Below are 24,479 nucleotides of genomic sequence, written 5' to 3'. Positions count from 1 at the left end.
TATTTTTTAATTATTTGCTTACATATTAATTGAAATGAAAATATCATTCATTAGGAAAAATAATTTATTTAATCAATTATTTCCTTTTTTCATTAAATTATTCGACCTAATCACCTCCATTTATATTCAATTATGATAATGTGTAATATATATGTGAACAAATGTTCCAAATTATATTAATGTATAATATTCAAACATATACATATATACATATTTTGATTTTCAATTAACTTTTAAAAAAAGAGAAATTTGAAAAAAAAAATAGTTTTTACGATAATTAAATTCATTGAAAATGAATATAATTAATTAAAAAATCATATGTACTTTTCAATTATTTGCTTACATATCAATTAGAATATAAACATTATTCGGTAAGTAAAATAATTCATTCGAATCAATTATCTCCTTATTGTATCAAATTATTTAACTTAATTACCTCTATTCATATTCAATTGTATTATTGTATAATATACATATATATACATACATATATACATATATATAATAATAAACATATATATATATATATATCTATATATATATATATATATATATATATATATATATTATAATTTTGAATTCACTTTTGAAAAAAGAGAAATTTTTGAAAAAAAATTTTTTTTCACAATAATTAAATTCATCAAGAATAAATATGATTATTAAACAGATCCTGCATATTTTTTAATTATTTGCTCACATATTAATTGAAATAAAGATATTATACATTAGGAAAAATAATTTATTTCAATCCACTATTTCATTTCTTCATTAAATTATTTGACTTGATTACCTCCATTTATATTCAATTATGATAATGTATAATATATATATAAACAAATGTATCAAATTATATTAATGTATAATATTCAAACATATACATATATACATATTTTGATTTTTAATTAACTTTTAAAAAAAGAGAAATTTGAAAAAAAAATTTTCCTCACGATAATTAAATTCATTGAAAATAAATATAATTATTGAAAAAATTATATGTATTTTTTAATTATTTGCTCACATATCAATTAGAATATAAATATTATTCGGTAAGAAAAATAAGTTATTCGAATCAATTATTTCCTTATTTTATCAAATTATTTAACTTAATTACCTCCATTCATATTCAATTGTATCAATGTATAATATACATATATATACATATATATATATATATATATATATATATATATATATATATATATATATATATATATATTATAATTTTGAATTTACTTTTAAAAAATGAGAAATTTTTGAAAAAAAAATTTTTTTCACAATAATTGAATTCATTAAGAATAAATATGATTATTAAACAGATCCTGCATATTTTTTAATTATCTGCTCACATATTAATTAAAATAAAAATATTATACATTAGGAAAAATAATTTTCCTCCAATCCACTATTTCCTGTTTTCATTAAAATATTTGACTTGATCACCTCCACTTATATTCAATTATATTCATGTATAATATATATATAAATAAATGTATTTATATTTAATTATGTTAATGTATAATATTCAAATATATACATATATAGATATCATGATTTTTAATTTACTTTCAAAACAAGAGAAATTTGAAAAATGAAGGATTTTTTCCCGTCAATTATATTCATTAAAAATAAATATAATTATTGAAAAGATCCTGTATATTTTTCAATTATTTGCTCACATATTAATTGAAATAAAAATATTATTCATTAGGGAAAATAATTTATTACAATCAACTATTTCCTTTCTTTATTGAATTATTCGACTTGATTACCTCCATTTATATTTAATTATATTAATGTATAATATATATATAAATAAATGTATTTATTTTTAATTATGCTGATGTATAATATTCAAATGTATACATGGATATATATTATGATTTTTAATTTACTTTTAAAAAAAGAGAAATTTGAAAAATAAAAAATTTTTTCACATCAATTATATTCATTGAAAATAAATATAATTATTGAACAGATCCTGTATATTGTAACGTACTTTGACGTTACGGAGAATAAATATGGATCCGCGAGTTTAATTATCAAGTCAAAAGAAAATCAAGAGCGTGAATAAGATATTGTGAAAATGCTTTAATGCAAGATATGTGTTTCTCGTTTAAAGTCTGAAACAAGACTGTTTTTGCAATAATGTTGGATGGCGCAGCAACCTTATTCTGTTGAAAGACATCAGAGGTTTATAAACGTCTTTTATCTATGCTGACTACTAGATCATTAAAGAGGGGGCAAAACGGGTTATTTCACCCTTTGTAACACTACTCCCCCCCGAGGAAAAAAGTCGTCCCGACTCGGGAAAGATAAAACAATTATAAAAGTGATCTAGCAGTCAGTGCTCAAAGGCGAGTTGGAGCTGTGGCTCTAAAAATTTAAGAACTCCCTTCTTTACTATCTGGCATTTGCCCACAGTCTCAAGGTAAACCACAGAAAACCTTGAGCAGATAGTTGAGCGTTAAATAATTTCAAAAATTTATGTGCCTTGTTTTTACAAAGGTAAGTGTTATCTAGTGTTGTGTAACTTCATGGATTTGAAGACATCAAAATCATCCGGATCGTCGTCGAAAAGAAAATTCATTCCTCTTCAGGGAAAATAGTCCGGTGAATTAAACACATGAGTTCGACGAGGCGGGAAACCATAAATGGAAGAACTCTGAGTCCTAGGCAACATAAAGGCTGATTCCCTCTGAGAACCGGCACAGGAAACAGGGAAAAGGAATGGGTGACTGAATCCAAGGCTTCTTCAGAGAGAGCACACCCTAGAGTTTGGAGGACAAATGTGAGAGGTGGTATAACAATTCGAATTCACTAAGTGAATTTGGGAGAATACACGAATAAAATAAATTAAATATGTCTTCAAAAGAAAAGAAACGATCTTATCTGAATCATTTCTGCGTCCTTCTTCAAAATAAGACCACCAGTCATCTTCAGGAATCGGGGAAAGATTGGATGGGAAAAGGCTGTGTCAAGTAACCTGAAAAAGTACTCACAAAAACTGACACTTAAGGTTGATAAAATGTGAAAATCAAGCTATCGCTCATCGACCTCGGAAAATAATCGTGGCTCTTTTCACATTAATAAACCGAAGCCTATCCGACACAAAACTCGATTCTGAAGAAGAAATTTCTAGAAGGAAACAAAACTTTTAGGACAACAAAAGATCATTTGAAAACAAACAACTTCTTATATTGAAAACATCAGATCGTTGTTGTTCTCCGGCCGGCACGGACGCCGGCCGGGGCATCCTCCCTCATTTCCAAATAAATCTACAAAGAACTTCACCAATCTCCCCTGTTGCCTGGCACTCTGTCAACGAAGTACCAGATAATTCCTACTGACCAGCACGCTTCGTGCAAAGAGCGGCAACCAACCGCGAGCCCGAAGAAGGTACTTGACCAGGACTCGACTCTGATCGACACGGCAACGGTCCTTGGAGCCGCGCTGAAATCTGACTCCTTCTCAACGATGGTAAATGTAAGCTCTTTGAAAAGTTTATTAATCAAAAGAAATGATTCAATTCTAATTTAAAAGATCCAAATGAAAAGAGCACACCCATCTTAAAATCACTCTCTCTTATTTATAGAGCAACGCTTGAAGCAACATTAGGTTCGACGTAGTAAAATCGAGCCGACCAAAACCCAATTTCGTCTAAGCGTCATCACGCCTCGAACCTACAAAATGGAGACCAGCTACGCAAAATATCGATTGCAAGAAAATGAATTTTTTTTTTTTTTAAAAACATAACGTTTCACAATCTTTATGTTTTTTTCAATAAAGAAAATCTATTTTATCATTTTTTTTATGTCTTTTACTTAATTAAGTGTATCCCTTAATAAAGCAAGTATAAGTTAACTATGTACTATCCGCATGTTAAGGAAGTACAAAAATCTTTAAAAACTTGATCGGCCGTAGCTTCTGCATTGATAACTAAAACAGGAGCCGATAAAGAAGAAAAGGTTTGTTTTACTAGCCAATCTTCATGAACCTCATGAATAGTTCTGAGTAGCTCTAAAGAAATACTCGATTCTTCCTCACGAGAACGGGAACTAACTCGAGCAAAAGAAGTTTCTGGGGAAACTCGCAAATAAACAATCAAATCTACTCTGAGCTCAGACGAGCGAATGAGAAGATCGAAATTTTTCATCAATAAATGAGATTCGAAGTCGCGAAAATTACCTAGCCTTCGACGAGCTTCTACAAAACAATTGCTACTGAATATCGACCTTTCCATCACCTTTACAGGCAATGAAGTCGTCTGCAGATGTCTGTCTAACATAACCATTTGAGCGAAATGCTGAAAATAATAGCAATAACGATCTGGGTCTTGATACATCAAATCTAGAAGATTAATTCCAGCTACATCTCGATATTCCTCAAGAGGTTCCAAAACTGTACAGACCTGGCGATCTGCTAAAAACCTCTTGGTGAAAGTTGTTTTTCCGCATCCGATATTTCCTTCAATAATAATCGTAAGCGGTCGAGTTTTACTCAAATGAATTCCGAAAGGTAAATTCTTCTCCCAATCGATGACCAACTCTAAAGAAGGCCAAATCGATCACAGTCGTCAAGGGTGTTCGTTTGAAGATCTAACCTCGAAGGATGTTCCTGGTCTTGGAGAGACTGTTCCAGGTTGATCTTCTTCAAAAGGAGCAAGACGATCCAAGTGAACCACTTTCTGACGCGAATGAGGAGATCCTCGGATTCTATAAACAACATCATTTATCCGGTTAACCACTAAGTAAGGGCCTTCCCAATTTCTTTGTAGCTTTGGACATCGTCCTTTCTGTCTTCGAGGTTGAAAGAGCCAAACAGAATCTCCAGGATTAAATTTTAAATCTCTGGCTCGAATATCATAACGAGTTTTTAATTTATCTGAAGCCATAGAAATTCTATTCCTAGCAAAGTGATAAATTTCTTCTAAACGTTGTTGTAATAAAAAAGCATAATCTGTTTGATGCTGTCTTTGCACAGGAACAGGGCCTTTCTCTAAATCTGACGGAAGTCGAAGATTTCTTCCAGTAAGCATGAGGGCTGGCGTCTGCTTCGTCGTCTCATGAATCGCAGATCTGTAAGATAAGAGGAAGAAAGGGATCCAGGAGTCCCAGTCTCTCTGATTCTGCTCTTCGAAGGACGACAAATATTGTAGCAAGGTTTGATTCAGACGCTCTAGCATGCCGTCAGATTGCGGATGCAAAGGAGTTGTACGAGTTTTTCTAACCCCTAAAATCTGAGTAACCTCTTTCAGTAAGGGTGACTCAAAATTTCGGCCTTGATCAGTATGAAGTTCCAGAGGAACTCCGTGTCTACAAATAAACTCTTTAACGAATGCCTGTGCTACAGTAGAGGCTTCTTGATCAGCGAGAGGAACCACTTCAGGCCACTTAGTAAAATAATCAGCAATAACCAAAGCATATTTATTTCCAGAATGGGTTATCGGAAGAGGTCCGAGAATATCCATTGCTATCCTTTCAAATGGAGCTCCCACGTTGTAAATCTGAAGAGAGCTTTGTCCCTTCGCTCGAGGTCCTTTCTTTGCCTTGCAGATTCGACATCTTCGACACCAATCTTCAACGTCCATCCGACAACGGGGCCAAAAGTAGAAGTTGCGAATTCTGCCCACAGTTTTATTTGACGCGAAGTGTCCGCCTGCAGGAGAATCATGATAAAGAGCAAGAATCTCTGGAACTCGTGACCTGGGAACCAAAAGTTGCCACCTGATTTCTTTCAAGTCTGCAGATTCCCATTTTCGGTATAAAATTCCATCAATTAAAAGAATAGAGTCCCATTGAGCCCAATAAATTTTCAAATGTGACTCGGCTAAGGATATATCCTGCCAGTCCGGGCGAGTTTCTGCTTCTTTCCAAGACTTCACTTGATTCAAAGTGTCGTCCTCTTGTTGCGATTTTCTCCATTCCTCTTGGTTATTTTCGAAAGAAATCTTCCGTATTATAGGAGAGGGGTCACGATTTTTCTCTAATCGTGCACACTGCTTACACTCTGGCATTTCCTCGCAGGGTCTTCGAGAGAGAGCATCGGCGTTTCCATGATGAATTCCTGCTCGATGACGAATATCAAAATCGTACTGACCGAGCCTTTCTAACCATCTAGCTACCTGACCTTCAGGAGATTTGAACGAAAGTAGCCACCTGAGAGAAGCATGATCTGTACGTATCAAAAATCTCCTACCGTACAGATAATGGTGAAAATGTACTACGGTCTTAACGACAGCTAAAAGCTCTCTACGAGTGACACAATAATTCCTCTCGGTTTTACTCAAAACTCTGCTGAAATAGCTTATCACTCTCTCTTGACCTCCCTGAATTTGTGACAGAACCCCGCCTATTCCTGAAAGAGATGCATCCGTATCTAAAATAAAAGGAATTTCGACCTCTGGATAAGCTAAAATCGGCGAAGAAATAAGATTTTCTTTTAATTTCTTGAAAGCCTCCTCGCATTCCGGGGTCCAGTCAAAAGGAATCTTGATTCCGGTCAAGTGATGGAGAGGTTTGGCTATACTAGCAAAACCTTTTACAAATCTTCTGTAATACGTACAAAGGCCTAAAAAGCTTTGAATTTATTCTTTATTCTTAGGTGTCGGCCGAGAAGAAACCTTCTCTATTTTGGATGGGTCGGTCTTCACACCTTGTGCTGAAACGATATGTCCGAGGAAGCCTACTTCTTTCTGGAACAGGTTGCATTTTTTCGGGCTCATTTCCAGACCTGCTTGCTTCAGCCTAGCGAAAACTTGTCTGAGATTTTGAACTTCTTCTTCAAAGTTCTTGCCAAAAACGATTATATCGTCTAAATAAACGAGGCATATTTTGCCAGTGAGCCCATGGAGAACAGCCTCCATCATTCGTTCAAAGGTAGCCGGGGCATTACTCAAACCAAACGGCATAACTTTGAACCGCCATAATCCTCCTAAACCCGTACCAAAAGCTGTTTTTTCTTTATCTAGAGGATCCATTTCGACCTGCCAGTATCCGCTCTGAAGATCTACGGTGCTGAACAAAGTTGCACCAGCTATCAGGTCGAGTGTCTCGTCGATTCTGGGTAGAGGGTAAGAATCTTTCTTCGTTATATTGTTCAGCTTCCTGTAATCGATACAAAATCGTTTGGATCCGTCCTTTTTGTTAACAAGGACGATTGGTGAGGCCCAGGGACTAGACGATGGTTCAATAACATCGTTCTTTAGCATGTCTTCCACAAGCTTCTTCACCTCTTCTCGGGCGTTGAGAGCGAGTCTTCGAAGAGCTTGTTTTATTGGGGAACTCTCTCCGACGTCGATCTTGTGCTTGACAGAAGTACATCGGCCCTTATCACCACTATCTTTGGCGAAAGAATCTATAAATTCTAGCAAAATAGATTTAAACGATTCTACCTGAGCTGAATTTAACGAAATCGAAGATTTCTCAACAAGGCTCCGTGAATGTGATGGAAAATGTTGTTGCAAATCATCCTCTGAAAGTTCTATTTCTCGAATTCTAGGAGGAGTCCAATAAATTCCATTTCTATTTGTACAAAGAGTTATTTCGCGATTGTTTGAAGCTAGTGAGTTTCTCTTAGTCGAGATAACACAGTTATGAGCTGTAAGAAAGTCTATTCCCAAAATACCTTCATCCTCTATATCTGCTATAAAAACCTTATGCGGAGAGTCGATACACCCAAAAAGGTTAATTTGGACAGTAACCTGTCTCAAAACCGGGGTCGTCTCTCCAGTGGCTGTTCGCAGAGAAAAAGAGGGAACAATCTGGTCATCGGATTTAAAGAGATCCGATCGAACTACGGTTACTTCCGCGCCCGTGTCTATTACCCATAGACAATCGATGCCATTTACAGTACCGCGCGCGTAAAGACCAGACTGTCGTAGACTTCTAATTAAAAACTGTTCTCTAAGAGGGCTTTCACTCCTAACAATCTGCGATGATTTTCGCCCCGACAAATCATCTGGAATTAGTTTTTTGGGTGAGTTCCTGTTGAAGAACTCGACTGAGGATTTGTTTCCCCTATTTCTATATTTTTCTTACGCCAATTATAAGAGTTTGGATTCGAGCCTTGCATCGGTTTTCCACTAATTTTTTTAATTAGGAAACAATGATTGGCGTCGTGGCCTGTTTTTTTACAAAATATACAAGTCAAGCCGGTTTGACTTGTCATGTCCGCGTTCTTATTCACACGCTTGTTTTGCTGGTTTTGAAAAGAACCTCGATTTCTTGGTTTAAAATTACTATTGTTATTTTTATTTCTATAATTTTGAGGTTTTGGCTCCTCCGAGTGTTCAAAACTTCGTCTTTCTGAGGTGTTTTCGGACACCTCAATCCGACGAAGCTTGCTCAACCCAAAATATTGTTTCCTCATTGCCTCCACCTCGAGGGCTTTGGCCGTTGCCTCCCGCAGAGAAGTGAGGCCCGATGTTTCAACGGCCATTTTAATTTCTGGATCATTGATTGCATTTAAGAAAGCTTGTGTTGCTAATAAATTACGAGACGGCTCGTGATCTGGCAAAGCTATACGAGAAAGCCGTTCAATATCTTGACTAAGAGACGCGAGGTCTTCGTCTCGTCCTTGTCTTCTAGTCTGTAATTGAGCCGTGTACAGTTTCGTCAAGTGGTCATTTCCATATTTCAATTTGAGTGCAGAGCTAAGTTTCTCATAATCGGAAATTTCTTCTTCAGACAATGCCGTTAAAACATTCAAAGCCGGCGTTCGAAGACAAGAGGCAAGACTGTGGGCCCTCATGGCGGAGTCCCACTGGTTATGTTTAGCAATTGTATTAAACTGTCGTTCATAATCTGCCCATGGAATCTTTCCATCAAAAATTGGCGGTTTTAAAGGATAAAAAGGTTTCTCGTCAATCTGAGAAGCAACCTCAGGAAATCTCGAATTATTTAATTGATTTAAATGAGAATATCAAGGCTGAACCTGAGTCAGAGACTCGGAAAAACCAACCTCATTATTTACTCTTGTTCTACTAATTGGGGATTTATCTACCCCCCTAATAAAAGGCACAGACCTTGAGTCAGGAACATCCTGGGATCGTCCTGGATGTTGGACCTCCTGAACAGTAGGAACGGGAACAGGAGAGGGAACAGGAGAGGGAAGTGGAGTAACAACTCTGGAACCTCGAGGGGTGACAGCCGGTTCTCCTGAGCCATTCACCTGATGAACAGCCTGAAGAGCTGCCGCAGTCGTCCGGAGTAGTTCATGAAGACTAGTCTCGGAACGCTCTTGAGCTTCTCTATCCAACCTCCGCTGTTCTCGTTGCTCTTGAAGCAACTGGACAAGTTGTTGTTGTTGTTGAGTAGCCGTATCCAGAAGCTGCCGTTGATGTCGTTCGGCGGCTTCTTGTTGTTGGCTCATAATCTTTAGTAGGTCGATTTGTGAGACTAAGACCATCGTAGGGACAGGTAAAGAGTCCACTGAAGGTGCACAAATTGTCTCGGGAACCCGCGGATTTTCGATGATGGAATGTTCTTCTCCGCCACTTTCCCGACGACGAGAGCCTGTCAAACGACTGTTGCTCATAGTTTATTTCACGCACTGAATTGACTTAATTGAAAAGAAACTCACGATCCCGCTTCTGACACCAATGTAACGTACTTTGACGTTACGGAAAATAAATATGGATCCGCGAGTTTAATTATCAAGTCAAAAGAAAATCAAGAGCGTGAATAAAATATTGTGAAAATGCTTTAATGCAAGATATGTGTTTCTCGTTTAAAGTCAGAAACAAGACTGTTTTTGCAATAATGTTGGTTGGCACAGCAACCTTATTCTTTTGAAAGACACAAGAGGTTTATAAACGTCTTTCATCTATGCTGACTACTAGATCATTAAAGAGGGGGCAAAACGGGTGATTTCACCCTTTGTAACAATATTTTTTAATTTTCCGCTCACATGTTGATTGAAATAAAAATATTATTCATTGGGAAAAATAATTTATTTCAATAAACTATTTCCTTATTTTATTAAATTATTTGACTTGATTACCTCGATTTGTATTCAATTATATTCATGTCTGATATACATGTATATGCATATATACATACATAATAATATACATACATATATATATATATATATATATATATATAATAATTTTGAATTTACTTTTGAAAAAGAGAAATTTTCGAAAAAAAAAATTTTTTTTACAATTATTGAATTTATTAAAAATAAATATAATTATTGAAAAGATCCTGTATATTTTTGAATTATTTGCTCACATATTATTTGGAATGAAAATATTATTCATCAGGGAAAATAATTTATTGAATCAATTATTTCCTTTTTTTATTGAATTATTTGACATAATTACTTCCATTTATATTCAATTATATTATTGTATGATATGTAAAAAATTAATGTATTTATATTCAATAAATTAATGTATAATACACGAATATACATATATATATTATGATTTTTAATTCACTCTTACAAAAAGAGAAAGTGGAAAAAAAAAAATTTCTTACAATAATTAAATTCATTGAAAATTATTATTAGTATTGAAAAAATCCTATGTATTTTTCAATCATTTGCTCACATATCAATTAAAATATATGTATTATCCGTTAAGAAAAATAATTTATTTAAATCAATTATTTCCTAGTTTCATTAAATTATTCAACTTAATTACCTCCATTTGTATTCAATTATATTCATGTATGATATACATATATATACATATATACATATATATTAATATACATATGCATATATATATTATAAGTTTGAATTCAGCCCCAGCCCCAATTAGCTCTCTTGGCAGAGCTCATCCAGGGAAACCAAGATTTGCTGATGCGTCAGATTCAGCAGCAAGAACAACATCAACAACAGCAACAACAACATCAACAACAGCAACAACAACATCAACAACTGCTACAACAGCAGCTACAAGAACAGCAGAATCTTCTGCACGAACTTCTCTCGCAACAGCGTCAACAACAAGAAATCGTGTCCCAGGCGTTGATCGGGATCCTGCAAGGTGTGCAAAAGCTTCAGGAGCGGCCGCAGGAATTCCCGATACGCCCAGTTCCATCCCCAGGTAGAAGGACTTCTCTTCCTTCAGTCCCGGTCCCGGCAAGGAGGACCTCCATTCATTCAATTCCGGATCAATCAAGGTCTGACGCTATTTATGGGGGAGGCGAAATTCCCCCTGTTGCTAAAAATTTTCCACCTGCTCTTGTCTTGCGACAAGCTCAGGTTAGCTCTTTTCCGCGATGCCACGATGTTCCGTCACGTGACATTTCGGAAGTAGTTGAGCCTCCTGTCGCGTCGTCTCATCCTAGTGTAGATATTCAGTCAGAGTTCCTGGCCTTTTTAAAATCACGCGGAACTGTCAATGTTCTCCCTCCGCAGACTCAGAGCTCGTTCGGACTCAATCAGGTCTCCGTACCTCCCGCGAGTATTGTAGAGTTGCCCTCGAAACAATCGAATTTGAAGCCCGGTTCGTATGACGGTTCGTCTGCGTGGAGTCTATACGAACGTCAGTTTAACATGATTAGTAAGGTTAATGGTTGGAATCCGTCCCAGAAAGCAGCTAATTTGACAGCTTCTTTGTTCGGTCCGGCTTTGGTAGTTCTTGGATCGCTTTCAGATTCGGATTCTGAAAATTTCGACAGCATTTGTGCGGCTCTTAAACTCCGGTTTGGCGAAGAACATCTTTCCAAACTTTATTTTACTCAGTTCGAAAATAGACGTCAAGGGCCCAAGGAAGATTGAGCCTCTCTCGGAAATGACATCGAACGTCTCGCTCGACATTCCCTTACTGATTGTGCAGAAAAAGCTAGAGATCAGATAGCTCGGGCGAAATTCATTAATGCAATTCGGAATCCGGAGCTTCGGTATCATCTGAGGCTCGCAGCTCCAACTTCTCTACACGAAGCAATTATTAAGGGCTTAGAATTAGAAGCCATGAACGAGGCGGATTTAGGTTCGCGTCAACTTCATCGATTGAGTCAAGCTGAACCTTCAGAAAATTCTTCGTCCCGTCCTTCAGTCAATCAGGCTAGCTCAGATTCTCTTCCAGGAAGGAAAAATAGTGGTTTCTCTCGTTACAATAGATCAAACTCCAATCGGCCTGTCTCAGAGTGCCAGTTTTGCGGCGTAAGAGGACATATCGCGAAGAATTGTTTTAAACTCGACCGTCAGTTGAAGACTGCGGAAGATTCGTGGCGCAAAAATGCCTCCAAGAGGGCTCCCTCTAATCCGGTTTGGGCAGCGCAACCTTCTGTTCCTCAGAATTCGGGAAACTAGCTACCGATGTTTCGAAAGGGCGAATATCATCGGTTTCTTCCAAGTTCCTTAGCCCTATTGCTTCACAGTTCATGGTTAGAGGCCTGCGTCGTACCGGCTTATATGCTAAAGGTTCCGTTAACGGACTAAGTTGTTTGTGGGTGATAGATACTGGAGCCGGAATTTCCGTTGTTCGTCCTGATATGTTTTCGTCTCTTGCTTCAATTATTCCTTCTGTGTCTATTCGCACTGCTACCGGGCCAACTACCCCTGTAGTAGGTAAGATGGTCGTGCAGGTAACAGTAGCGGATTGTGTTCAATCCCCACATGAAGTTCTAGTAGCTGACATAGAAGATGAAGGCATTTTAGGCGTAGATTTTCTTTCCGCTCACAACTGCGTCATTTCTACCGGCGATTCGACTCTTTGTTCTGGTTACCGTAAAATCAACCTCGAAACGTTTTGAAAGATTGGGATGAGTGGATTCCCTTATTTCTTTTATCGTATCGCTCTGCAATTCACGACACTACCGGTTTTTCTCCAGCTATGATGTTGACAGGTCGGGATCTTCGACTTCCGTCAGATTTAGAAAAGGGTGTCAATCCTTCCGTGGCTTCGTCCCAGGTGTATTTTAATTCCGTTTTTCGTCAAAAATTGGACGAGGTTCATGAATTCGCTAGGGAAAGAATTCGTATGGTCTCCGATAAGACTAAGGATCGTTATGATATTAGAGCTAGAAATTTAAAATTTGAGAAGGGAGATTCCGTTTGGTTATTTCAACCTCGTCGGCAACAAGGGCGTTGTCCCAAACTCCAAAGTAATTGGGAAGGTCCTTATTTTATTGTTGACCGGATTAACGACGTTGTTTTTAGAATTAGACGTTCCCCTCGTTCGAAATCTAAAGTCGTTCATCTGGATCGCTTAGCTCCTTATCAGTCAAGAGCATCGTTTCAGTAGCTCTCTGAAGGTTAGAAAGTTCGTTGACAGGTTAAGGTTAGTTCGATGTTGTTCGATTCGAGAAATTTTGATACATCGATTTCTTTGGCTTGAAGAGTGTTTCGGTTCTGCGCTTGAATGAAGTAGTGAGCGTTTGGTCGATCCTCTCTTATTTTTCTAACCCACATGTCAGTATCTTTGAGTTTTTATAGATTTTTCCCGACGAATCTGCCGTCCTTGGCTGTTCCCGATGTTACCTCCAACTGTACTGTTTGTCCGGTCTTAGCCTGGGTTCTCCGGATATTCAGATAAGATCGTTCCTTTTCTTTTGACTACATATTTAATTTATTTTATTCGTGTATTCTCCCAAATTCACTTGGTGAATTTGAATTGTTATACCACCACTCACATTTGTCCTCCAAACTCTAGGGTGTGCTGTTTTTTGAAGAAGTTTTGGATTCAGTCACCCGTTCCTTCTTCCTGTTTCCTGTGCCGGTTCTCAGAGGAAATCAACCTTTACGTTGTCTAGGACTCAGAGTTTTCCCAGTTATGGTTTCCCGCCTCGTTGTACGAAGAGGAATGAATTTTCTTTTCGGCGACGATCCGGATGATTTTGATGTCTTCAAATTCATGAAGAACTCACTAACTCACCCTTAACACTTACCTTTATAAAACAAGGCACACAAATTTTGAATTCAATTGAACGCTCAACTATCTGCTCAAGGTTTTCTGTGGTTTACCTTGAGACTGTGGGCATATGCCAGATAGTAAAAAGGGAGTCTTTTAATTTTTAGAGCCACAGCTCCAACTCACCTTCGTGCACTGACTGCTAGATCACATTTTTTTGTAATTGTTTATCTTTTCCGAGTCGGGTCGACTCTTTTCCTCGAGGGGGAGTAATGTTACAAAGGGTGAAATCACCCGTTTTGTCCCCTTTCAAATGATCTAGTAGTCATCATAGATAAAAGACGTTTATAAACCTCTTATGTCTTTAAAAAGAATAAGGTTGCTGCGTCAACCGATATTATTGTAAAAACAGTCAGTCTCTAGACTTTAAAAAGAGAGCTTGTGTCCAAATACATCTATTTTCTTTCTTAATATTCCTTGTTCGTGAGACTTCTTTGGCTCGGCGTTCGCTTAAATCGCACAGAGAACCCTTTGTTTCTCTTAGATCTTTCGTAATTTCCCCCCGTTGTTACAATATATATAATAATATACATATATATATATATATATATATATATATATATATATATATATATATATATATATATATATATATATATAATAATTTTGAATTTATTTTAAAAAAAGACGAATTAGAAAGGAAAAAATTTCCTTAAAATAATAAAATTCATCAAAAATAAACATAATTATTCAACAAATCCTATGTATTTTTTAATCATTTGCTCACATATCAATTAGAATATAAATATTATTCGGTAAGAAAAATAATTTATCCGAATCAATTATTTCCTTATTTTATCAAATTATTTAACTTTACTACCTTCATTCATATTCAATTGTATTAATGTATAATATACATATATATACATATATATATATATATATATATATATATATATATATATATATATATATACAGGGTGTCCCTAAATTGAGGGACACGGACCAGCGAGCGTGATACCTGACTGAAATGCAACCGAGAATTTCTTTACCGGAAGCTCGTCCGACGCATAGTTTTTGAATTATAAGCGATAGCGTTAGGCCAATCAGAGTGCACCATTTCATCTGGATTTGCCGCCAAGGAAATTGCTGTTTTGTTCGTCTGGGTGAATTATTATTATTCGGTTACAAATTAAATATCGGCACCTCCCCTCACTCGCTGTTGTACCCCTTCTCGAGCGCTGACCTCGGTATTGTTGCCGCGGCACACGCTGCCGGCCGCACACCCACGGACGCACACTCGTGTGTGTGAAAATAAGCGAATGCCCAGCTACACAATACTACGAAACACACATCTACGAGTGAAAATAAAAATAAATCTCCAAATAAATCAGCGGATTTAAGATTTAATGTTATAAAACACTTCCTATCATCGATGTATGCATAAAACTAGAGATTTTAGATGATTGATATGCCGTTAGGGTTCATAATTAGTCATTCAATCAATCTGAATTATGCTTTCCGAACATTTTTTGTGTCTTTGCAACATAACTTTTCCACTAGTTTGAAATTCATCATTGACATCCGATTTTTCAATAATGCGAGGGAACAACAACTCGCTGAAATGACGTGTCAATAGGTTTGTAAATCACTTACGATTCACCTGAGTTAACACAAAATAACTGAATAAATGAGAATTCACTGACTCACTAAAAATGATAACTGAAATCTGGAGAATTATTTGAGATTTAACTGAATTAGGAAGAGTTGTAACAAGTCAAGTTACTTTGAATAACTTTAGATTCGTGCCAAAATTTTATGTTTAGAGAGAAAAATAATTAAATTCAAATAAAAAAGTAATTTTAAATCAAGAAGAAGGAAATTCCCAAATACCTGAATTCAAATGAAGCAATTTCAATTTAACAAATCTATCTGAATTTGAAGAAAAATAATTATTATTATTTGGAATAGAAAAATGAAGTCGAATTACATGAATAAATTCAATTAATTCAACTCAAAAAAATATGGTGTCATTCAAATTCCCAGTTATTTCCTCGTCGATTCAATGTGGGTCTGGAGTGGCAAGTAACGTTGAAATTGTTGAGATCAATGCTAGTGATGGACACTTATCTGAGAATAATTGATGTATCGATTAATCGATTTCAACAAAGTAATCGGACATGGCTCGATCAAATTGGTAAACATTAATCAATTTGGTAAATTTCTGCGTGTAGTCTTAATATCAGAAGAGATATTTCGATAATTCATAGTTTTATTCAAAATATTTTTGAGTTTGACAAATTTTGAGTAATTGTTACTTAAATCACATACATCGATACTGTATTGCATCGTTCGTGTTAGTAAACAAGCGGCTCCAGACCCACATTGAATCGACGAGGAAATAACTGGGAATTTGAATGACACCATATTTTTTTGAGTTGAATTAATTGAATTTATTCATGTAGTTCGACTTCATTTTTCTATTCCAAATAATAATAATTATTTTTCTTCAAATTCAGATAGATTTATTAAATTGAAATTGCTTCATTTGAATTCAGGTATTTGGGAATTTCCTTCTTCTTGATTTAAAATTACTTTTTTATTTGAATTTAATTATTTTTCTCTCTAAACATAAAATTTTGGCACGAATCTAAAGTTATTCAAAGTAACTTGACTTGTTACAACTCTTCCTAATTCAGTTAAATCTCAAATAATTCTCCAGATTTCAGTTATCATTTTTAGTGAGTCAGTGAATTCTCATTTATTCAGTTATTTTGTGTTAACTCAGGTGAATCGTAAGTGATTTACAAACCTATTGACACGTCATTTCAGCGAGTTGTTGTTCCCTCGCATTATTGAAAAATCGGATGTCAATGATGAATTTCAAACTAGTGGAAAAGTTATGTTGCAAAGACACAAAAAATGTTCGGAAAGCATAATTCAGATTGATTGAATGACTAATTATGAACCCTAACGGCATATCAATCATCTAAAATCTCTAGTTTTATGCATACATCGATGATAGGAAGTGTTTTATAACATTAAATCTTAAATCCGCTGATTTATTTGGAGATTTATTTTCATTTTCACTCGTAGATGTGTGTTTCGTAGTATTGTGTAGCTGGGCATTCGCTTATTTTCACACACACGAGTGTGCGTCCGTGGGTGTGCGGCCGGCAGCGTGTGCCGCGGCAACAATACCGAGGTCAGCGCTCGAGAAGGGGTACAACAGCGAGTGAGGGGAGGTGCCGATATTTAATTTGTAACCGAATAATAATAATTCACCCAGACGAACAAAACAGCAATTTCCTTGGCGGCAAATCCAGATGAAATGGTGCACTCTGATTGGCCTAACGCTATCGCTTATAATTCAAAAACTATGCGTCGGACGAGCTTCCGGTAAAGAAATTCTCGGTTGCATTTCAGTCAGGTATCACGCTCGCTGGTCCGTGTCCCTCAATTTAGGGACACCCTGTATATATATATATATATATATATATATATATATATATATATACAGGGTGACCACGATAAGGTGGCCACCCCCCTCCAAAATCTAGCCGTGTGATAATTTGAGAAATTTTTTGCATGATTTTTAGAGGATTTGCGACGATCTCTCCGATAGTGAAGTCGAAATTTTTTTAGAAATAACCGTTTTTGCGCGCGAAAAAAAATTATTCGATTTCGAGAACAAAAATAGGGTTTAATTTTTTTTTCTGAAAATACGCAAAATCCTGAGCGCGGATATCAAAAATTTTCCGGGATTCGTCAAACCAATCACCCAGAAATAAATCTCAAAATTCGAACTTTTTGTCGAAAATTCGGTACTAACTGGCGGAACAGGTGGAATTGAAATATCTGGCAAAATCGACCAGCGCCAACTTCACCCGAGTCCAGGTAGCGGTATACGATATGTCATTGACGATTCTGCGCGATGAGTTTCGTTGGACTGACTTTCTCTGTTTGCAGCTAGGCGAGCAGCAAGATTAGTAGTTTGAAAATATCTGCATTGAGAGAAGCGTGACAAAAACGTCCGCATTTAAAATTAGCAATGATAATTACACGAAAGCAGCATAACGGGAGGTTAACAAGCATTTTGTTATCATCGGTTGCCAGTGACAACCGTTGTAGCACGGAGGTTAGCGAACGCTCGCGCGTGGCCGATCCGGCCGATCAAGATCCCGCTATTACCGTTTGCCGACGCGGCGACGTCGAGATGATGTAGCGCAAAAATTGAAATTCTTTCGAAAATGATCATCGAATCATCCCGATTCCGTCAAAGTGCAGCATTATTGACAAAGGCTTATCACTCTTATTTTATACAAAAATGATTTCAAGAAACGAACAGAATCCACCCGAATTTTGACAGTGTATTGCTTGTTCGTCGCAAAATTCTAGGTCAGTTTATTTATATTCTGGAGAATTATGCGCGAAAATTGGTTAATTCTGACACCGTGTATTTACTTTCGTACGTCGAATATTTCCGCGGCAACAAAGCACATGGGTGGCCGACTTTTCTGTGATTCTAGTAGTAACAATGAGCGCAATATTGCCACGACCCAGCGTTATTTTCACGCAATGATCAAACCGGGGTCAGTAAACCACGGTTCGAAATTATTTTCGATGAAAATATGCCGTTGCATTCTGGAATTTCGTTAATTGTCCGACAAATTGATACGTAATGCGTAAGAACGAAATGACTCGCATTTGTTTAGAACGAAACCCTTGCATTGCTCTTTACTTCAATACGAAAATCGTACTATTCTTATCCAGATGACATAAGTATGTACGAAGCACGACAGGCTGAGGTATCGTTAAAGTACGGCGAAAGTATGGCCGATGTTATGACAGAAGTAGAAGCATGAAGGAATAATCGTCAGGTTATGATTCATCTACCTTTTACCTGTGATTTTTCCATTTCGTGGGCGACAAAGACAGTATTTTTTCGTAAATGCGATCGCTACGCTTCACTTTCCATTTCAATTCAATGACAGTTCGTCAATGACAATAATTAGCAAACTAATATTGAGTTTGTAAACCGATGCAGAGATTTGATACTTAATTCTATACAATTCCTTACAGATATGGTAATACAAATGTTTGATTGGTTTTTACATGTGCAATGAAATATTTTGTTTCATTCAAAATATGTACAATGCGTAAATTCGGGAATCCGTTATTTTTTCGGATCGCGCATAGTATTGCACAACAGAATTATGCACCTTCGATACTCCTCTTATGTTAATCCGTCCTCCTCGCTGAAAATTTTTTCAACGAATGCTGAAATTTACAGGGACGCGGGCATAATATTTGCAATGTTGCCCGCTACATTTCTATACATTGAATAATGCGTAATTACTTTTCACTGCGTAATAAATATTCTCCGGCATTGCTTCGTGATTGCCTTTCCCGGTTGGACTCATCTCTGTCAAACTATCGTTGTCTAAGATAATTTTGAAGAGTGCTCGGTTCGTTTCTTTCCGACTCTTGTACATAATCTCTGTGACGGCGGCCATTTGCACATTGTCAACCCACACGTCGTACCCTATGCTTAACCGTACTTGATGACAATTTAAAAATGATAATTATCTTATCAAAATTAGTGACCATTTAGTGTAAAAGTATTACCAACAGATCGTTTTCCGCTACTCGGTGCTGTTACTTTCAGGACAATTTGAAAAGTGTTCCGTGAATTCGTTTGATTAACGCATTTATTCGTTTCTTTGTTTTAATTGCGACTGTAGTCGCAGTTTCATAATGTAGCTACACAACATTTTGTTGAAGACATTGAATTGAAGCATTATTTACTGAAAATTTAATGCATTATGAAACGGACGCAGCATTATTATAAATGGTGTATTTGTTCACAGATCACGAGTGCACCACCTCGACATACAAGTTTAAATTTCTGAATCGACGTGATCTGAGATACTGTATTCGTGCGTGTACATATAATTATTTATAATTATTTAATTTATTTATTTATTTATTCATTCATTCATTCATTCATTTAATTATTCATCGATTCATTCATTCATTCATTCATTTAATTATTCATTGATTCATTCATTTATTTATTCATTAATTCATTCATTGATTCATTCATTTATTTATTCATTCATTTACTTATTTCTTTATTTTTTTTTTTTTTTTTTTTTTTTTTTTTGCGTATGGCCAAATCGGTGGGGAAATCCTTTATGGACCACCCTAGGTAGGGTACCGTCACTCCCAGGAGTGTGGGACTCGCCTTACAGAATACCCACTAAAACCACCACCAAAAACCGTTCCTTGCTGTCGTCCACATCCCACGGAACTGTCGTCGTACCTGTTTTTGAGAATCAAATATCACGATTAGAACAATACGAGGCAAATATTTTGATGAAATTAAATCTAACAAACGGATGTGAACTAGACTTTTCACCATTTTCGTGACACCATTCTCGCGTTACAGAAACGCTGAAACTCAGGCTTATTTGCAATAAGATTCATTAGAGTTCAGTAGTATTCAATACGAGCCTGTAGTAAAAAGAAACTTGTCTTGTATTTCATTTCTGGTCTCGTTCTGTGTTATCGTCCGCCAAAAGCCATTCCTAGCTGTCGTCCACACCACACGGAATTGTCGTCGCATCTGTTTTTGAGAATCAAATATGAGGATTAGAAAAATACGAGGCACATATTTTGATAAAATTTGATTCGACATTTTTGAAACTACAGATGCAGTTTAACGTGCATCAAAAACAAGCGAATGTGCACTCGACTCTTTACGATTTTCGTGACACTATTCTCGCATTACAGAAACGCTGAAGCTCAAATTTCTTCGCAATAAGAATCAATCATTAGAGTTTTGTAGTGTTTAATACGAGCGTTTAATAGAAAGAAACTTGTCTTGCATTTCATTTCTCGTCTCGTTCTGTGTTATCGTCCGCCAAAAGCCATTCCCAGCTGTCGTCCACACCACACGGAACTGTCGTCGCATCTGTTTTTGAGAATCAAATATGAGGATTAGAAAAATACGAGGCACATATTTTGATAAAATTTGATTCGACATTTTTGAAACTACAGATGCAGTTTAACGTGCATCAAAAACAAGCGAATGTGCACTCGACTCTTTACGATTTTCGTGACACTATTCTCGCATTACAGAAACGCTGAAGCTCAAATTTCTTCGCAATAAGAATCAATCATTAGAGTTTTGTAGTGTTTAATACGAGCGTTTAATAGAAAGAAACTTGTCTTGCATTTCATTTCTCGTCTCGTTCTGTGTTATCGTCCGCCAAAAGCCATTCCCAGCTGTCGTCCACACCACACGGAACTGTCGTCGCATCTGTTTTTGAGAATCAAATATGAGGATTAGAAAAATACGAGGCACATATTTTGATAAAATTTGATTCGACATTTTTGAAACTACAGATGCAGTTTAACGTGCATCAAAAACAAGCGAATGTGCACTCGACTCTTTACGATTTTCGTGACACTATTCTCGCATTACAGAAACGCTGAAGCTCAAATTTCTTCGCAATAAGAATCAATCATTAGAGTTTTGTAGTGTTTAATACGAGCGTTTAATAGAAAGAAACTTGTCTTGCATTTCATTTCTCGTCTCGTTCTGTGTTATCGTCCGCCAAAAGCCATTCCTAGCTGTCGTCCACACCACACGGAACTGTCGTCGCATCTGTTTTTGAGAATCAAATATGAGGATTAGAAAAATACGAGGCACATATTTTCATAAAATTAGATTTTACATTTTTGAAACTACAGATGCAGTTTAACGTGCATCAAAAACAAACGAATGTGCACTCGACTTTTTACGATTTTCGTGACATTATTCTCGCATTACAGAAACGCTGAAGCTCAAATTTCTTCGCAATAAGAATCAATCATTAGAGTTTTGTAGTGTTTAATACGAGCGTTTAATAAAAAGAAACTTGTCTTGCGTTTCACGTCTGATTTTGCCAGCTCTTCGTGTCTGCCGATAGCCGTACCTTGCTTATCCTCGAGATCCCACGGGACTATCGTCTAACCTATTTTCAACATTAAACAGCACAATAAGAAAAATACGAGGTGCCTTTTTGATGATAACGATTCCTATGTTATTCAAACATCATATACAGTTTTGTGTGCGGTAGCAAACAAAGAGAGTTTTGACGTCCCACCACTTCTGTTATATTATTTTCACACATCTGAGGATTTTTTTTTAACCCTCTAAATAACAATAATAATAATTCATGACAGTTTCGCGTTGTCAATCATTGAAGATTTGTAAAAAGATTCATATCTCACATTTCATTCCTGGTTCCGTTGCCTGAGGAGATGCTCGATGTGCCCTCCGTTCTGCTGGACAGTGAGTGCGAGCCGTTTCCGGATCGACCCTCGCACCCGTTGCATCTCCCTAACAGGAATAGCGGCACACGCTTCGGCGATGCGGTGGCGCATGTCGTGTTTTGTTGTGGGGGCCCGTTCGTAGACGATTTCCTTGACTCTACTCCAGAACCAGAAATCACAGACGGTGAGATCTGGTGAGCGCGCTGGCCACCTAACCGGACCTCTCGTACCGATCCAGCGCTCCGGGAACATGGCGTCCAGGATTGCCTTGTTCGCGTTACTGTTGTGGGCAGGGGCCCCGTCCTGCTGCCACCAAACCTGGTCCATACGGATGGGGTTTCCGTCCATCAGGCGGGGGAGTTCCTCGGTGAGTACGGTCGTGTACTTGGCTGACGTGAGATTTCCGTCGAGGAAAATGGGCCCGAGGATCCTGTCCTGTAATACTCCAACCCAGACGTGGAGCTTCCAACGGTGCTGGTTGTCCTGTTCGACGATCCAGTGTGGGTTTTCCGGAGCCCACCAACGACAGTTCTGCTTGTTGACGAGTTCGAGGTTCGTGAACAGCGCTTCGTCCGTGAAGCACACCTTCCTGAAGAAATCGGGATCCTCCTGCAGACGCTCCAGTCCCCAGCGACAGTACGTCAGTCTTCGTTCGGCATCACCTGGGCACAGCTTTTGCACCGGCTGGTACTTGAACGGACGGTTCAGCTCGCGTGCGATTCTTCTCACAGATTCTCGAGGAACCTCTGTAGGGAATTAATTACTCCTTTTAGAAAGCACGAAGAGACAATTATCGCATTGACCCCTAAATATACGTTGAATTTGTGTCCAGGATTATCTCGTCTCTAATAAATCTCACCCAACAGAACGAGGTATGACTTGGTAATAAAATTTTGCATCAAACCGACGGGGAAATATCTCGCCGAACTGACGAGTCAATGGATTCTCGGCTTAATTACAATTCACCTGGATGAATGTAAAATAACTTGATTAATGAGAATTAACTGAATCACTGAATATAACTGAAATGTTGAGAATTAACTGAGACATAACTGAATTACGGAAAATTAAATCAAGTATATGGGCTATTCCGCGTCAACCGGATCAGTCATCTCTCAGATATTTTTTTAATTTGGCATGTGGATTGTGTGGGAGAAGTTGGATTCTTGTGCCAAAGCGCGAATCTCATAATGCAAAATTCGATTTTTTATTAACAATAACAAATTAGACTCCCATTTTTTTCAAAAATTCATAACTTTGGCAAAGAATTAGATACAATATATTTGTTTCTAAATCACGCGGAAAGCTCCATATAATTAAAAAAAAATACGAAACGGTAAAAAAAAGTTGTTATCAATTGTTTATTTAACAATTAATTTTTCAAAGATTTTTAAAACAGTGACTGACACGATCAAAAAATTTTTTTTAAATTTCGACATGTTCCTTGAACTGTACTACAACCTGTGAATTAATTCCAGAGAGGTGTTCTTTTTCGTTTCCGAGTTAAAAATCATTAAAGGTGTCGATGTGCGTGAAATTGCGGCGCGCCGAGTCTCTACGTAATGGCGGGCGGCCGGTTGCCGTCCACCGCTACACCGCGGTGGCGTCGCAGCGTTATTTCAGTCATTTTCACGATGTAGGACACGATTGGAGAATCTGAAAAAAATACTGTACCTTCACAAGGCCTGCTCAAAGCGATAAGTGAAGTTTCAAGAATGTGTTTTTATTTTAAAATAAGTAGCAAGTTATGTCATTATTATCATTTATGTGCCCTTTCATGGTGTGTAACCGTTATTTTGAATCTCTGTAATAAAAAAACGGTGAAAAACACATTCCTGAAACTTCACTTATCGCTTTGAGCAGGCCTTGTGAAGCTACAGTATTTTTTTCAGATTCTTCAATCATGTCCTACATTGTGAAAATGACTCTGAAATAAAGCTACGAGGCAACCGCGGGGTAGCGGTGGACGGCAACCGGCCGCCCGCCAATACGTAGAGACTCGGCGCGCCGCAATTTCACGCGCATCGACACCTTTAATGATTTTTTACTCGAAAACGAAGAAAAACACCCCTCTGGAATTAATTCACAGGTTGTAGTACAGTTCAAGGAACATGTCAGAATTATAAAGAAATTTTTTGATCGTGTCAGTCACTGTTTTAAAAATCTTTGAAAAATTAATTGTCAAATAAACAATTGATAACAACTTTTTTTTACCGTTTCGTATTTTTTTTTAAATTCTATGGAGCTTGCCGCGTGATTTGAAAAAAAAATATATTGTATCTAATTTTTTGCCAAAGTTATGAATTTTTCAAAAAAATGGGAGTCTAATTTGTTATTGTTAATAAAAAATCGA

This window comes from Neodiprion lecontei, unplaced genomic scaffold (assembly GCF_021901455.1).
Source record: "Neodiprion lecontei isolate iyNeoLeco1 unplaced genomic scaffold, iyNeoLeco1.1 ptg000065l, whole genome shotgun sequence".
Taxonomy (NCBI): domain Eukaryota; kingdom Metazoa; phylum Arthropoda; class Insecta; order Hymenoptera; family Diprionidae; genus Neodiprion; species Neodiprion lecontei.
This window is presented reverse-complemented; position numbering follows the sequence as displayed.